This window comes from Anneissia japonica, unplaced genomic scaffold, assembly GCF_011630105.1.
Source record: "Anneissia japonica isolate Jap-2015-1 unplaced genomic scaffold, ASM1163010v1 scaffold287871_len1641731_cov197, whole genome shotgun sequence".
Lineage (NCBI taxonomy): Eukaryota > Metazoa > Echinodermata > Crinoidea > Comatulida > Comatulidae > Anneissia > Anneissia japonica.
The window spans coordinates 1,112,588-1,116,697 of record NW_022712275.1 but is presented as its reverse complement, the minus strand read 5'-3'; the positions used below and the strand labels follow the sequence as shown (position 1 = coordinate 1,116,697).

Here is a 4,110-nt window from a genome sequence, read left to right as displayed (position 1 = left end):
GTTCCAGAGTTTCATTTGATATACATTTTATATATGTATATATATATATATATATATATATATATATATATATAATGTATATATATGCCTATAGTATTCAAATTAGGTTTGCTGCATAAACACATCATGTTCATTTGACTACTGCTGTTTTATATAGGCCTATATATTTATATGTACACCATAATTTTAAGGCAATATTATATACTATCTCTGTGTACGATATATAACTATAATTAAATAAATGTACATATAACACGTGTTTTAATGATATACCTAGTATTGTTATATACATTACTATGTCATGTATGAATGCGTTGATTTTTAACGATATAAAAAGATTATATTGTACCATATTCTGGTCAATTTTCGTCGTACGTTATATTCATGCTCGTTATTAATTACATTCTGAGAAACTGTTCAAATTTTGAAAACCAAATGTATTAGCTAACAATGGTTATACTTATGCATTATTCAGGAAGTACGTATACAAGCCATATCTTATTCATAATTACAAAATTTACTCAATCGGTACAGCATCGTACTATTTCATGTTATTTCTAATTAATTAGGCCAAGTAGGTTATAGTACGGCTTTCATTATGCCTACAAATATATGCCTTTCTGATGTAGTCCCGTATTGAGTATTGAAGCAATCCTTTAAAAAAAAATATATAGAGCACCTTGAATCGAGTATGTGTATTTTAACATACATTGGCAAACTGTGCACAGTATAATATTATTCAGAGAGACGAAACGGAATCACTAAAAAAAGTAGGGCTAGGCCGGGTTTCCTAGGCGCAGCAGGATATGAAAATATACCTGTTCATGTAGGCCTAAGTTTATACCTCCATGGTTGAACCATTTCCAAGCACGGTGGTACCCTCAAATGAAACCAATTTGCATTCATAGAATAAAAGTAGTTAGGCTTTTGTGAAGTCTGTATACAGTAACATGCCCCACAATACACGCTAGCCTCTCGGGAAATATTAAGACTGGCACTTTTTTTGAGGTTTTGGAAACGTGTTGAATGCGCGTATAGAATGAAAAGGAAAGGTCGCATTGACTAACAACAATTATTGAACTTGAATTCGACCATGCATTATGCTACCTATTATTCATAAAACTACGCTGAAAATAAAAAGAATACGGAATAGGCATTCAACAACCTGTGATAAACAAATTCTAAAACACAGCGGGTTACAATAGTCATTTTTGTAGAAAAACACACCACCAAAAGCAATAATTACTCTAATAATAACTGCATATAAATTATAACATTATGACTGAAATGCATACATTTATAGTAATAATTCCTGGACAAAATCAGTTTCCAAAAGCTACCGTACTCCTAACCATTAGTTAGAATTAAAGGTTTGGTCAGGTACGAGTTTGTATAAGGTTATTGTTTACTTACTTTGAAATGCATGGTGATGTAGAATTAAAAAGGTTTAAACTTAAAATATCAACTTACGTGGATTAGGAAATTATGTCTTATCCTTACACCGTTAGACACAGGGCTTACGTATATATGCGTATAACAAGCGGATCCGGATCAGAGACGTACTTAGCACAGAAACAAGCGGTCATGGATTAGTTCACTAGCCCAAGTTAGTTTATAGGTTTACAACTGAGAATACGGATATCACACAGTCTGACTATATACCGTTCACCCCTCTGATTCGCCGATGTCCATGACTTCTCCGCTTTTATTCACACTAGCCAATCACAGAGAACCTTACTTAAACTTTTTGTTGCGGGATCAATGTTATCGCTAATGAAGATATTACGCGAACCGCGATTGGTTGTCGGGCCCAGATGCCCCTGTCCCAGCCTGTGTGGTTTTTGACTGCTGATATTGTTGTTGCTATGTTTTGGTGGGAGATTCATTATATTCGAACAATCTTTTTCACTAATTTAACGAAATATAAAAGAGTGCAAAAAAATTTAAAAAAAATGATTTATGCTCGTGCGCTCCCCTAATTGAATTTGATCAGATTAAATCACGTTTGACAGATGTTTGCCTGATAATTCCGACCTAAAGTTTTATGTATCAGTACAGGATGCAAACTATATTATTCCTATTGACTTTTCAGACTTTTAATTGTCGTTAAACAAAAATGCAATTTAGGCCTAGAGGTATATTAAAATACATCACGTCGACTAGGCATCACATTTTGTCCATTAAATACTAGGCCTAAATAGGACTACAATATTTTATTAGGCCTAATTATAGTTTCGTCACTAATTCCCACATTATGCTATTTACTTTTGTATCAATAAAGCTCCATTCCTTATTCATTAGTTCATGGATATATAGGGTACTTCCATTTAGTAGGCCTAATATTGATTTAGAAAACCCTACAATACTGTTTGTTTGAGCTAATAAAGTTAGTATTGTATTTTCTAATATAATATTTTATTTTCGTATTTTAAATAAAAATTAGAATGAAAAATATGTTCATCACCAATTTCAAAATTTCTATAGTATCAGCAATTTAATGTTTTAATTTATTTTAAAGGTGTTTAAATATTACAGTATATTATTAGTAACTAATTTTAGGAATAGTTTCGTTACTAAAATCTAGTGATATGACATATTCTTTTAAAATTAGAAATATAAATAAATAAATTAAATGTGAAATCATTATCACTGATTATATGTCAGTGATTATTAATCATAACACGTTCACGAAACAACAACAACCATAAATAGAAGGATACTCGTTATTGGTCCTTATATACAAACTGAGATGCTAATTGAAATCAGATATAAAGATTAAGCATCAACAACAAAATGCACACATTTACCAAATGCTTGTACAGTCTCCTGATGAAGTCCACTTGTGGACCAAAGCTAGAGAATAAATTCTATATTGTTAGTCTTAAAAGTGCTGCTGTCATTTCTTTCACATTTACCAAACAAAAAAATGTAAAATTATTAAATTACAGTAACAACTCAATAGAAACAGATGTGTGTGTGTGTGTGTGTGTGTGGTGGGGGGAGGGGGCTTTGTGAAGAAAGAAAACAAGAATAAAATGAAGTTACCTTCAAAAAGCCTAGCTTGGTGGAAATGAATGTTTTGGGGGTTGGTGACCTTTTAAATTGTGATCCATTATGTAATCTTATGTTACTAAATTTTCCTTATCTTCCTGTCTGCGACTAAGGCAGTATCACGCAGCGAGAGATATACCGTAATCAGTGGTATATGAATAGAGATAAACAATATCAAACTGTGGGGTAGGCCTACACGTAAAATGGAAATGGCCACAGTGAAACTGGGCCGCTAAAAGGACATTTGGTAAAAATGGCCCTTATAGGCCTAAATCGAATTAAAAATATTACCTATCACCTAAAAATAAATGAAAAAGTATAATTGCATGAGGCATAATAATCTGTTGATTTTTTATATATACTAATTTGTTAATATGAATTATGACTAAATTGAAAATAATACAGTTTCTCAATCCTCGGTGGAAAACAACATCAATACCATTTTGTGTTTATATTTTTAAAAAAAATTATGAATTTTAAACGGTAAAGATGACGAAATCTGCGAGAGTGAATCTGGGATTTGAACTCGGAACTCCTGTTTGATTTTAAGACGCCTTAACCACTAGGCCACTTGTAATTCGTTGAGAATTCAAATCTAAATGGAATAAACCCATTTACTCTCATATAACGAAACCAAACGAGTATTAAAATAATTCTGAAGAGTCCATATAGCAACGGTGTCCATTCTGCCCTCATATGGTGTATTCTACAATCAGGCTTGAAAAATATTCATTTGTCGTGATAAGTGAACTCCTATACAGGTTAAGTATCTATATCAACTAGGCCTAAGTCAAGAGAAAAAAAGGTCTTGATAATTTGAAGCTCAGATGTCGAGACAGGTAATCATAATATAGGCCCATTGCATTTCCTAGGCCTATGTCTTTAAAAAAAAATGATGTAGGCCTAAGTATTCAATAAATGTGAATGTTACATCCTGTTGAATTATGATAAAACGTTATTGCAAAACTTATTAAACGAAATTTAACCCACTCCTGTGGATGAACTTACGCTGATAAGTCCACAGAAACGGTGTGGACGAAATATTCGTGTTAAATAAAT

The 4,110-nt window shown here is 32.1% G+C and overlaps 1 protein-coding gene across 7 annotated transcripts in view; it reads right to left on the bottom strand.

The window, feature by feature from the left end:
* Window positions 1-4,110, bottom strand: part of LOC117107729 (homeobox protein OTX-like) — a 21,949-nt gene that overhangs the window by 11,366 nt on the left and 6,473 nt on the right. The window contains exon 1 of one of the 7 annotated variants that reach the window (XM_033249476.1): window positions 1,471-1,639. The exons of 5 other annotated variants lie outside the window; for them this stretch is intronic. The gene's annotated coding sequence lies outside the window, so the exon portion shown is untranslated. Of the gene's footprint in view, window positions 1-1,470; window positions 1,640-4,110 lie in introns of those variants that run through there. One more of the 7 variants, XM_033249478.1, reaches the window with a different exon arrangement.